A 13,813-nucleotide genomic window follows, 5' to 3' on the forward strand; every position below is an offset into this window, starting at 1 on the left:
ACAAACTGCTTTTGGTTGAGTGACCTATGACAGCAATGTGAACCTGAATGCAACAGTAAATTTGGTACCAAGAAGTGGGATTATTACTGCTAGAAACCTGACTTTGTGGCTTTTGGCCCTTTGGAGCTGATTTTTGGAGGAATGTGGAAGGATTTGAAACCTTGGCCCTTTAATAAGAGATGCCTTGCAATGCTGTCAGTTGAAAGACCTGAATGCAGTAAGAACTATGGTCTGTGAGGTTTGGCTTGTGAGAGTGAGAAAGACCTTTGCCTGTACTGGGCTAGAGTCAGTTTGTATGAGAGGTTTGCTGCTATGTCCATGTACTAAGAACTTGTGCAGGTTTGCACTGCATATAAATATACTGGTGTGAGCAAAGGAACATGACACAGAAATTAAATCTTTGGGCCAAAACTTCTGTTTAGCTGCAATTGTTGGAGAGATTACAACCATTGATATTGGGCCAGCTGACCTGCACTGGGACAATGGGAAGAATGCAAACTCTTTTGAAGGGGCCTGAATGCTGAAATAGTGTCCCATTCTTCAAAGTCAGCTTTATTCCTCCCCTGGATTAACAAATTGGCAGCCTGCCTAGTATTAGCAAAGGAAGAGAGTCATTGAATTTGCAACATGATTTTGTATTTTGGAAATGGCCATGGGCAGTGTGAAGCAGGCTTGCTGGATTACCTGTGTGGAGACCCAATAGAGCTATGAGGATGAACTGTGGGTTGCAGTGGAGACCCAGTGGAAATGCCAGGACGATGGGATGGCTGCCAAGGAGAGCTGCTGGCACCAGATGAAGTTTGCCAGTACTGTGAATAGCCCAGCTGGAAGGATGGAATTGTAACTCCAGAGACTTATCACTAACCAGTCCTTAACCAGAGTTGTTGGACTTGGAGCTACAGTGTTTGGTATTTGCCCTGTTTAAATCTTGTATTGGTTGAGTACTTCTTGTTATTTTTTAATTTCATTGATTCATTTGCAAGATGAGAGAGATAGAGAGAGAAAGAGAATGGGTGTGCCAGGGTCTCCAATTGCTACAAACAAACTCCTGATGCATGGCCCCCTTTGTGTATCTGGCTTTTTTTTTTTTGTCTTTATTGACTTTATTTTAGTTTTGTACACAAAGAAAAATCATGTTCATATCCATCATGAACAAAAACTTAAAAAGGCAGAACTAGAAGACATGTGTCCTTCACCCAAGCAAAGCTGTGCTAAAGGTTCCAAACATTTCCGTTCTTAAAATAAGTATTTCCATTTTCCGATGTCTACTTTCATGTCTTCAGAGTGTCACAGGAAATCGCAGCCTATTATGAGTTACAATTTTGTTTAGAGTCCCAGCTCACTGCGTTTGGTAACTTGCCATTCCATATCCAGCTTGGCTAGGAGGAGGTATTACAGGAGGGGGAGCTTGTCCTTGGGGAGGCTGAGCACCAAATCCACCCATCCAAGCAGCAGAAGGTGTTTGATCTACTCCAAATCCTTGCTGATTCCACGGCTGCCCATATACTCCATAGGGCGGCACTTGCCACCCATTGGCCATGTACTGCCCATACTGCTGTGGGTTCCCATACACTTGGCTCCACTGGCCCCATTGAGTATAGTCGACCTGTTGGAAGTTTTTAGTCATATCAGGAGATTCTTTACCCCAATAGCATTTAACCACATGTCCCTCAATTGTAGTACCATTCACGGAGACAATGGCATGGGCTGCACTTTCATGAGTTGAAAATCTGACAAATGAATAGCCCTTTTCTGGAAAAACTCATATCTCCATAATTTGTCCAAATGGTGAGAATATTTGTCTCATGAGCTGATCTGTTAGCCCAGAAGCAATTCCTCCACAGTACACAGTACAATTTTTTGGACTTGACTGGTTTACTACATCTTCAAACCTTAACTGCTTAGTGTTAGTTTCTTGTGTAGTTTTAGGTGCAGGCGGTTTTCGCGTGGCCCAATTGGTTCTGATTTGTTGACCTCCCAACCACTGACCACCTATATGCACAATTGCATTTTCTGCATCCAGTTTATTATAAAAAGACACAAAACCATAGCCTTTGGATTTTCCAGTTCCCATGTCTTTAACTACCCGGGCATCGATATTTTACCAAAGGGGGCAAATGCTGATTTGATATCTTCTGTTGTAATTTCTAGACTCAAATCCCCAACAAACACATGAAAGTGATTGGAAGTATCTTTTTTCTGGCTACTTGGTGTTGTTGCCCAGTTTAATTTGACCTCCTTTCCCAAAATTTTTCTCCCATTCATAGCAGCTAATGCAGCAGCTGCATCTCTGTGTTCATAAAATTCCACAAAGCAATATGGGTCATTGCTTGTATGCTCTGTTATCATGTTACAGCTCTTACAGGGTCCGATCTGACTGAATAACTGAAGTATTAGTACTTCGGTCACATCTCTGGAGAGGTTACCTACATATAAAGTGCAGGGTTGTCCGTCGTCTTGTATCTGGCATTTTTTTTTTAAATATTTTATTTATTTTTTTATTAATTTATTTATTTGAGAGTGACAGACATAGAGAGAAAGACAGATAAAGGGAGAGAGAGAGAGAATGGGCACGCCAGGGCTTCCAGCCGCTGCAAACGAACTCCAGACGCGTGTGCCCCCTTGTGCATCTGGCTAACGTGGGAACCGGGGTCCTTAGGCTTCACAGGCAAGCGCTTAACCGCTAAGCCATCTCTCCAGCCCATATCTGGCTTTTTTATGTGGGTCCTGGGGAACCAAACCCAGGTCATTAGGCTTGGCAGGCAGGTGCCTTAAAACTTTGAGCCATCTCTCTAGCCCTGGTTGAGTATTTCTTTGCTCTGCCCAGTGCCATCTTTTGTAGTATGAATGGTTATTTTGTGGCATTATGGCTTTTTTTTTTTTTGTATTTCAGCTCAGCTAAAAGACCTTGGATTATGGGGATTTTTGAACATTGTTGGGATTGATAAAAGCTATGAGGACTTTTAAAGTTGGTTGAATGCATTGCATTTCACATCATATATGGCTATCAGTTTATGAGGGCCAGGGATGGAATGTGGTGGTTTGATTCAGGTGTCCTCCTTACACTTAAGTATTCTGAATGTTAGGTTCTCAGCTGATGGTGATTTGGGAATTAACGCCTCCTGGAGGCAATGTATTGTTCGAGGAGAGCTTCCTCTTGCCAGTGTTTGGCACACTCTCTTAATACTGTCATCCATCTGATGTTGGCCAGGAGGTGATGTCCACCATCTGCTCATGCCATTGTTTTCCCTGCCATCATGGAGTTTCCCCTTGAGTCTGCAAGCCATGGAGTTTCACCTTGAGTCTGCAAGCCAAAATAAACAAACATTTATTTATTTATTTATTTATTTATTTATTTATTTATTTATTTATTTATGTGAGAGTGACAGAAAGAGGCAGATCGAGAGAGAGTGAAAGAATGGGTGTGCCAGGGCTTCCAGCCATTGCAAACGAACTCTAGATGTGTGTGTCCACTTGTGCATCTGGCTAACGTGGGTCTGGGAGAATCGAGCCTCAAACCGGGGTCCTTAGGCTTCACAGGAAAGCGCTTAACCACTAAGCCATCTCTCCAGCCCTAAAATAAACTTTTTTTCCTACAAGCTGCTCTTGGTTTGGAGTTTTCTGACAGCAATGTGAACCTGACTGCAACAGCGGTTAAGGCGCTTGCCTGAGAAGCCCAAGGACTCATGTTTGACTCTCCGGGTCCCATGTAAGGCAGATGCACAATGACAGAAATGTACAAAATTGCATATGCATGCAAGGGGGCACACATATCTGTAGTTCTATTGCAGTGGTTGGAGGATAGGAACGCCAATTCTCTCTCTTATTCACACATTAAAAAAAAAACACCTGACAACAAATTCTGGCAAGGATATGGGAAAGAGGGATTTTTGTTTGTTTGTTTGTTTTCGAGGTAGAGTTTCACTTTAGCCCAGGCTGAGCTGGAATTCACTATGTAGTCTCAAGCTGGCCTTAAGCTCATGGCGATCCTCCTAACCTCTGCCTCCTGAATGCTGGCATTAAAGGTGAGTGCCACCACACCTGGCAGAAATATTTTTGTTTTTGAGGTAGGGTCTCACTCTAGCCCATACTGGTCTTGAACTCATGGTGATCCTACCTCTCTCTGCTTCCCGAGTGTTGGGACCATGTGCTACTGCTGCTGGTAGGAATGCAGACTAGAATAACCAGAAGTCAGTGTTGAGGTATTGCAAAAATTAGAAATGGCCAGGCATGGTGGCACATGCCTTTAATCCCAGCACTTGGGAGGCAGAGGCAGGAATTATCACTGTGAGTTTAAGGTTACTCTGAGACTACATAGTGAATTCTAGGTCAGCCTAGGCTAGAGCGAAACCCTACCATGAACAACCAAATAAGAAAAAAAAAAAAAAAAAAAGGTAGAGGACTAGAGAGATGGCTCAGCTGTTAAGATGCTTGCCTGCAATGCTTAATGACCCAGGTTTGATTCCCCAGTGCCCTCATAAAGCCAGATGCATAAAGTGGTGCAAGCATCTGGCATTTGTTTGCAGCAGCTAGAGGCCCTGGCATGCCCATTCTCTCTCTCTCTCTCTGTGTCTGTTTCTTTACTTGTAAGTAAGTAAATAAATAAATAAAATTAGAGATAGAACTCCCATACAACCCAGCTGTACCACTCCTGGCATAGAGAGATACTTGCACATCCATATTTAGTCTTCTCTGTTTACAACAGCTAAAAATAGAATCAGCCTAGATGTCAGTGAACAGATTAATGGATAATGAAAATGTAGTACATATACATAATGAAATTATACTCAGTGGTACAGAAAAGTGAAATTATGAAATTTGCAGGAAAATGAATAGACCTCAAAATAACTGGATTCAGAAAGACCAAAACCACATGCTCTCTGTGATGTGCAGATTCTAGCTTGTAATATATACAAATATATGTAATGTATGTGTACACAATATATACATGTTTAATATATATATGATTCCTGTATCTATATATGGGGCAAATGTGGGTGAAACCTGTATAGGTAGAAAGGTACCCAAGAGTGAGCATAAAGAGATGAGCAGAGCTGGGGAGATATCTCATTGGTTAAAGGTGCTTGTTTGTAAAGCCTGCCTGCCTGCCCAGATTTGATTCCCTAGAACCCACTTGATACTAGATACACAAAGTAGTGCATGTAGCTGAAGTTCATTTGCAGTGCCAAGATGCCCTGGTAGGCCCACTCTCTCTCATCTTATAAATACATAAGACACTTTATTAAAAAAAAATTTATTTGAAAGTGACAGAGAGAGAGGGAGAGAAAGAGACAGAGAGGGAATGGGCGCGCCAGGGCTTCCAGCCACTGCAAACGAACTCCAGACGCATGCGCCCCCTTGTGCATCTGGCTAACGTGGGTCCTGGGGAAACGAGCCTCAAACCAGGGTCCTTAGGCTTCACAGGCAAGCACTTAACTGCTAAGCCATCGCTTCAGCCCAAGACACTTTTTTAAAAAAGGGCTGGAGGAATAGTTCAGTAGTAAGGTGCTAGCTTGCAAAGCTAAAGGACCCAGATTCGATTCTGCAGAACCCATGTAAGCCAGGTGCACAAGATAGTGCATGCTTCTGGAGTTAGTTGCAGTGGCTGAAGGTCCTGGTGTGCCCATTCTCTCTCTCCATCTCTTTCTCTCCCTCTGTCTCTTTCTCTCTTAAATGTAAATAAAAATAAAATACATTAAAAAAATTTTAAAAAAGAAAGAGATGAGCAAGGGCTGGAGAGATGACTTAGCAGTTAAGGCACTTGTCTATGAATCCTAAGGATCTAGATTTGATTCCCCAGTGTATTAGTCAGGGTTCTCTAGAGGAACAGAACTGCTAACATGAATTATTTTAAAAAGGGAATTTATTGGATTAGTTTACGGTAGTCCAATAGCAGTTGCAGGTCCAAGAATCAAGGAATCTGGTCCAGGTGGCCAGATGCCTCAGCAGTCCCAATCCAACACTAAAGATGGTGCCAGAAGGCCTGCAGGCTTCCTCGGGAGCTGCTGGATTTTGATCCATGTGGGTCTTAAGATGATGCTGGTCTTCAGCCGGTGCTGGTCTTCAATCCACACTGAAAGGCAGCAAGCAGCTCTGGCAGCCAAGTGGGAAGAAGGAAGGGCTCTTTTCACCCAGAGCTTCCTTACATGAAGTCCCCCTCTGAGGGGGGGCTGCCCTTTCTGGAGGAAGGGCTTACTCTGGGGGATGGACTTCCTCCTTCAGTTAATCCTTCCTGGAAGCAACCTCAAGGATCCACTCAAAAGGGATTTCTGTAGATTACTAAACAGATCAAGTTGACAACACCTTAACTATCACACCCAGTAAGCCATTATCCCATGTAAGCCACATAAATGAGGTGGCACATGTGTTTGAAGTTTGTTTGCAGTGGCTGGAGGCCCTGGCATGACCATTCTCTCTCTCTATTTGCCTCTTTATTGTTCTCCAATAAATAGATAAATAAAAATAAAACATTAAAAAAAAGGGATAAGCAGAATGAGGTATGAGGTGACTGGAATGATGGTTCAGCAGTTAAAAGTGCTTGTGAAGTTTGTTGGCCTGGATTTGATTCCCCAAATATAAAAAGTGGTGCATGCATCTGAAGTTTGTTTACAATGCTAGTAGGCCCTGGCACATCCATTTATACTCTGTCTCTCTCACTCTCTCTAAGCTTGCAAGTCAATCAATCAATAATTTTTTTTTAAATGAGGGTGATGGGGGCTGGCTTAGCAATTAAGGCACTTGCCTGCAAAGCCATTGGTTTGATTCCCCAGAACCCATGTAAGCCAGATGCACAAGGTGGCCATGTGTCTGGAGTTCATTTGCAGTGGTTGGAGGCCCTGGTATACCCATTTTCCCTCTCTCTCTCTCCCTCTCTCCTTTTTCTTCTCTCATTCTCTCAAATAAATAAATAAATAAATTTCTTTTTAAAAAAATTAGGGTGGTGGACTAGAGAGATGACTAAGGTTAAGGTGCTTGCCTGCAAAGCCTAAGGACCTGGGTTCAATTCCCCAGTACCCACACAAGGTAGTGCATGTGTCATTTGCAATGGCTAGAGGCCCTGGCACACTTATTCTGTCTCTCTCTCTCTCTCATAAATAAATAAATACTTAAAAAATGAGGGTGAGGAAAGGGTGAAAGGACACATGTTACATGTAAAAAAAAGGGGGAAAGGATTCCGGGAGGAGAGAAAGACTGGGGAGAGGGGAAATTTGGAATGGGGAGTGAGAATAAACTAAAATACACTGGATTTGAAAATGCCAGGATGTTAATTAACTAATTATGTTAATTACATTAATTAGAATGGGGTTGTGATTCAATATAACTTCACTGTGGTTAAATATGACTTAAAGTACTCAACAGTAGTTGAAATCACAGAAAGTGACTGCCCCAGTCTAGATGGAAGAGGAGTTGTTTAATGGTACAGTTTGGCAACATGAAGATGCCAGAGAATTATGGAGATGGGGACTGCACAATGATATACATGGCCGTGCATTTAGACATGATAAAGAGGCATCATGTCTGAAATATGTTTCTGTAAAATAGGAAGTGCTTCTGGACCCACATCTGGCAGCTTTGCTACTCAAAGGCCAATTCTCAGGACAAGACTTCCCATCTTGGGACTGACTCTCAGGTACAGAAACAGGCATTCATAGGGAGGGAATGGATTACAGGGGCAAAAGGCAGGGTGGGCACATGCTGAGCAGCATCTTTTTCTCCAGGCTGTGTCTCTGCATTTTTATGTTTGGCCAGAGCTCTACAATTCATCTTGCCCCCTGAGGCTGTTCCAAGCCCACAGTATCATAGCAGTTCATTGGTTTTGGTTACTTATTACAGTTACCTTCAAGTTTCTGGGGCCCACACCCAAACCAAAAGCAGTTTATGGGAGAAAAAGGATTATTTCAGGCTTACAGATTCCAGGGACACATTTCAATGTGGAAGAAGCTGGCTCACTTCCATAGATCCAAACAGGGAGACATCACCAAACAACCAGCAAACACCAACGAGCATGAACAACCAGAGCTCCAAATTTCTCTTCACACATTTAGTAAGGCTGCACTAAAGATCAGACCCAAAACCTCCTCCAGCTGGGCTGCTTGAGACTCAAGCTACTTACTTACTTAAAAATACCTCAGGTGTCTCTCTCTCAAGTAAATGAATAATAGATATATATATTTTTAAAGGCTAGAGAGATGGCTCAATGATTAAGAAGCTTACCTGAAAAGCGTAAAAACCCTGGGCCAATTCCCCAGTATCCACATAAAGGCAGATACACAAGGTGGTGCATGCATCTGGAGTTTGTTTGCAGTGGCTAGAGGCCCTAGTGTGCCTGTTCTCTTTCTCTCAAAAAAATAATAAAATAATTTTTAAAAACCCTCAAGCTATGGGGACATACATTCAAATGCAAACCTCCACACTTGATGACAGGATTGTGTAGCAAGAAGGAGAGTTATGGATGCTCAGCTTCTGGGTTCTGTAAATCTAAAGAAAGATGATTTAGCAGGCAATCACTTATGTTCAGGAAAAGCCAAAGTAATTCTGTCAAGGACAACACCTTGTTGGTATTGTCACCTTCTGGTGTCAACTGAACCTGTTTCCAAGTACTGAGGAACTGAGCTGTGCCAGGGCAAATCAACAGAACCGGGGGACTCCAGGTGATATCTTCTGCACAGGAGCCCAGAGGCAGCAGCCTGCAGCACTTTTGTTAGAACAGTTGTGTACAAGGTTCATGCAGAGTTTATGTAGATGTGCCGGCCTGCAGCACAAGAGTCAAAACAGACCCTGAAGGAGGGAGTGGGAATGAATCTGAGACAAGAACACAAGGAATGGGGCCAAGACAAGTTCTGATCAAGGCTCAGGTTTATTCAGGCAGACACAAGCTTATATACAGAATAAAAAACTTTCTTGACAATGCCTACATGTCTAAAGTCAGCTTCACCAGGGCTAATATGATAATTTATGCCTCTGTGTCTGGTGAATGTTTCACCAAGGCTGTACATTAATTGGCTCTGTGTCAAGAGGTCAAAGACCAGCTGCAGCTCCTGACATCTCCTCTTTGTTTATTTACTAAAAGAAGTGACTGTGCCTGTCTTAGGTTGTCAGAGGCAGAAGAACATCCTTACCTATCATAGGACAAACATATTATCCTTCAATACGTGCCTTGTCTTAGGTTGGATGCCTCCTCCCCCGATCTTACCTGTCTCTGGCTACCAGCTGGATAAAATTCAGGGAGAATTAGGATAAAGTCTGAGGGAGCCAAGGACATGCTCTATAGTGCTTACCTCGGACCTCTGCGTGAACATTCACAATAGACTTCATTAGACACTTGAAGAAAATAGGCAATAGGCATAAGAGAAGCAGAAGGCAAACTCCCACAGCTGCAAAGCTGCCTATCCAGGAACTTAGAGAATTCCAATCAGGCAGCACAGGCTTAATTGCAGCAAGTAAATCATTAGCAGTCTTAGTGGCAACAAAATCAAGATGACTCTTCTGTATAGCTAGAATTTCTGAATGTAAACTAACCAAATCTAACAAAATGTTATCATGGTGCCAAATTCCTTCCAAGTGCATTTGGACCTTTACCCAATCTTCATAACTAGCATTGTAAATTTTAGAGGTGATGCAGATCCATTGGTAATCTGCATGGCATTCCAATTGAGCTGTAATCTTCATTCCTTGAATTTGCTCTCCTAAATAGGTCACTACATCAAACAAAGCATCTACTTTTTCTCCTAACTTCTTGTCTATGGCTACTTGAGTTCCCAAAGAAACAGAAATGTTTTTAGCTAAATTATTAACAAAGTGCGCAGTATGAACTTCTTGTGTAAGAGCAACAGCAGCAGTAGTAATAGAAGCTAATAATGTAATAAGTGCAACAATCCCAGCAATAATTAAACCTACAATTCTCTTTTGTCTACTTAAACTATTTTTAACCTCCTCTAGAATTTGAAATACCCTTGTCAGAATACCAAGGCTTTGAAAGATTAACAGGAATCATAACAAATGCAGGTTGTTTGACAATCATTACAGTTTCAGAATCAGAGAAACACAATTGGACAGACTACAATTATCACAAGTAACATTAAACATTCCTTCAGACCTGTGATACCAAGTAATATTTATATTTCCTAACATCAGGGCATAAGGTGGTGTAATACAGGCCATAACAGTTCCCTTCGGAAGACTATTTGAATTATTGCTGGCAGATGTAACCTTAACACCTCCCATAGCAGCAGCAATTTTCCACATGTAAGTTTGCTGATGTCCATTGTCTGACCACCACAATCCTGAGGACAGACCAGTAGACTTTACTACAAGCAAGATGTAGATGACACCATATCATCAGGATCAGTAGTGTCCTCTTATTTGATCTCGTGGCCTGCATACTGGACCAAACGTTCTGGCAACCATCTGGCTCCATTTTCTTTCTATGAAAAAATACAAACAGATCTTTGTCCCAATATTAATACAGGGTTGGGTCCGCTCCATTTGTTAGTCAATGGGTCTTCCCACATTACTTTAGCATAATTAGTCTTGGTTTGTGCATGTCCCAAACGGTCAGCAGCAGAAAACCTTTTTGCATTTAAAATAAATAAATTTAAAATAAATAATTAAAATTTAAAATAAATAAAGTATGATTTAACCATTTTGTTACTGACCCCTCTGTCATTTCCCCCTTTTTAGGTTTTTTTTTCCCCCACAGGTTAATGGGTTTAATAAGTTTACCCCCCTTCAGTTCCTATTTGCAGTACCCAATATTCCTTTGAAATACCAATCAGACCCAGCATTGGCCAACAATAAATTTTCATCTTCCAGAGTTGAAAAGTTCAGATTCTCCAAGCATTCTGTATTCCAGTGGCACTTGTCCGGAATTGGTATCTCCCCTAGCTAGGGAATTTTAAATGTACCAGTGAAAAAAAGCTTTTTCCCCTTCAAGGGGAAGAAAGAAAATTATTCCTCAGCAGCCAGCCAATCTGGTTGTGAGGTCTGTCCTGTCCCATCTCTTCAGGCTCACTCTTTTTTTTTTTCTTTTTGCAATAGAGCAAGAGACCAAAACCTAACCTGAGTTACAAGAAACAAGACAGTGATGGCTAGTAAGGGAGTCAGCAAGAGTAACTGAGATACTCCTTCACCTCCCACATCCAATGTATGTGCTTCACAGAAAAACAATAACAACAAATTCACAAAATACAACAGTTAGGATTACAAAACCCATTCATCCGAGGGTGCTGGAAGGTAGCAAAGAGAGGTGGAAGGGTAATGGCACAGGGAGAAAAACCAAGTATTCAAATCTGTCCAGGCACAGGGGCTGGTAAATGCTAGAAAAAAGCTGGAAAACCTGTGGTCTTTTCAGACTCACGGTGGTGGTAAAACTGCACATACTGGGTCAGGACGATCCTGCCTTATGTGCACCAGAGACAAAGATTCCAATTCCTCAAAGAGAAGGGGATATGCAGAGGCCCTTGGCAGTGGGTCCCACCTTCCCTGGTAGGGAAGGAGAACAGGAAAAGGAGCTGCCACAGCCTCCATCCAATCCCACTGTCTCCTTTGGACAGCAGGAAACTCAGCGGCCTGCAGCAGCCTTCAGTTTGGCAGGAGATGGATGCGGTGAGGGGAGCTTCTCTGTGGAGGTTGAGCTGCTTAGGGCTGACTGCAGGTAGACTGTCTTGTGGAATAGTCTGTTGCTTAAGAAGACCACCAAGGAGAAGAGGCGCAGCTAGAAAAGGTATGCTTTCCCAGGAGTCTTTGCTTCATTGGCGCTGATGATGAATAAAGGAAACAGGATAGAGAAGAGGCAGCCACTGATGATGTAGGAGGACTGCATTGCTGTGAGGAACGCCAAGGGCAAGCCAAATCCAAAGTAATAAGGCCAATTCCTTTCTATGTTTGACAATCGCTGGTGCATTTCAATTCCAGCTGGCCAATGAGATGGATGGGGAAGAGACTCACAAACATCCCCTGGATAAGGAAAAGAGCCTGTAGCAGAAGGTTGAAGAGCATGTCAGCAATTATTTTGCTGACACTGGGGAATGGATGAGGCTTCCTCCCTGATACCTCAAATGCCAGGTCAGCTATATCCTGAAACCAAATGGCATTCACAACTTTGCTAAGCACAAACAGGAGGAGCACCCAAAGAGCACTGAAAATGGAGGTGAGAAAGAATTCCAGCCATGACCAGACATCTCCATGGAGCGATGGGTCACCAATGATCCGGGCTGTTACTGACTGAAGTGCAGGAATAAACACTCGGTAAAACAAGAGGAGACTGAACCAGAATACTCCACCATTCCAAGCACAACACTGGAAAATTCGACTAACAATGCATGGCTCACTCTAGCGCTCTCTCTGTGACGTTCTGGAACATAGGCTTGCACTCCTTACCTCTCTTGTTTTTGCTCTATGCTCTGGGCTCTCCTCTGTGTCAGGACACTACTTGCCCTTCTTCAACGCTGCACTACTCTCTTTTGCTGGATTCGGGCATCTAGCTTTGAGATGGTGCAAATGCCCCAGATGGAGTCTTTGATTCCCCTGCCAAGGTCCTGGAGAAAGGTTTTAACACTGTCCGCCATCTCCTCACCGCCCAGACTATCAATTACTCAGAGAGGGAAGTACCCCTGAAGTTCTCATCATGAAAGACCCCGCAGCCCTGCTGGGCCGCCGCTTGACCCCCACGGCCCGGCTCAGCAGCTCCGTGCCGGCCACCCGCTCTGCCCGGCGCTCCCTTTTTAGTTTTTTGTAACCAGGTTTTTAATGTTTTATTTGTTTGTTTAATGATACCTTGCCCTTGTGTCGCGAGCACTCTCAAAGGTGATTGGTTGAGAGGATTCCGCCCACGAAGGTCAATGATACGGAGACACTGGTGTACTTGCAAAGGAGTTTACTGGGATGAAAGTCACACACAAGCAAGTCCAAACTATCACAACTAATATTATAGCTAATATAATATATAACCAAATTATATTCATCACTACTAACACAAGAATATTTCTAATGAGTCTAACATGTATACAACCTGATAACGCGAGACTTGGGCTGCAGTAATGCGAGACTTGGGCTGCGACGTCTCAGACGCTTTATAACCTGGCAATGTGGAGTCCGTGCTGCGACTTTTCTCTCGGTTCGCGGTGTTTCAAGCCAAGTCTTGATCGTTCGGACAGCGTGTTGGGCAGATGAATTCGGATCGGTGATGCGTCTCGCGGAGGTCTCGGTCCGGACTGCTGAGCAACCTTTCAGTCAGTCAGTGTCGGGAAGACTGAGACAACAGTTGCTGAGCAGCTGGGGTTTTTATATTTTCCACTACTTATCTAGAGTTCCACACACACACCTGCTAATCTCCACTATGTCACCACACACAGCTTAGTCTTAATTTTTGCTCACAAGGTTTGACTTTGCATTTTTACTCTCACAAAAAAAAAAACTTATTTATCTAAACTGGCCCTGGACCATATGCTGGTCCTTACATGCTCATAACATTCCACCCCCTGACACCTGAAATGTAATCAGCATAAAAGGTGTCATGTACTGGTTATCCGCTTCTAATAGGATACCAGAGTTGTCTCACAGGACTGGGGTTTACAGAGTCATACGGTCGCCTATCTGATGAGCTTGTAATGTTATCAAAAGGTCTGCATAATTTTATTGATAAAGCAAGCATTTTTGTTCTTCTATAAGTTCTATGAAGTTCGTACCAAGTTTTATAAGCGGAAAATTCTTTAAGCAAATCTCTTAAGAGAGGGTGTAATATTATTCTCATAGACCATGATTGCAGTGATTGTGGTTCTGTAGGTGCACTGATTGCAGTGCAACAGTGCCAATC

The 13,813-nt window shown here is 42.9% G+C and overlaps 2 pseudogenes; both read right to left on the reverse strand.

Annotated features, from left to right (window-relative positions):
* Positions 1-1,078: 1,078 nt before the first annotated feature.
* Positions 1,079-2,449, reverse strand: LOC101606778 (annotated as a pseudogene).
* Positions 2,450-11,545: 9,096 nt separating this feature from the next.
* Positions 11,546-12,606, reverse strand: LOC123464090 (annotated as a pseudogene).
* Positions 12,607-13,813: the final 1,207 nt, after the last annotated feature.

The sequence above is a fragment of the Jaculus jaculus genome, chromosome 10 (assembly GCF_020740685.1).
Source record: "Jaculus jaculus isolate mJacJac1 chromosome 10, mJacJac1.mat.Y.cur, whole genome shotgun sequence".
In the NCBI taxonomy this organism is placed as follows: Eukaryota; Metazoa; Chordata; class Mammalia; order Rodentia; family Dipodidae; genus Jaculus; species Jaculus jaculus.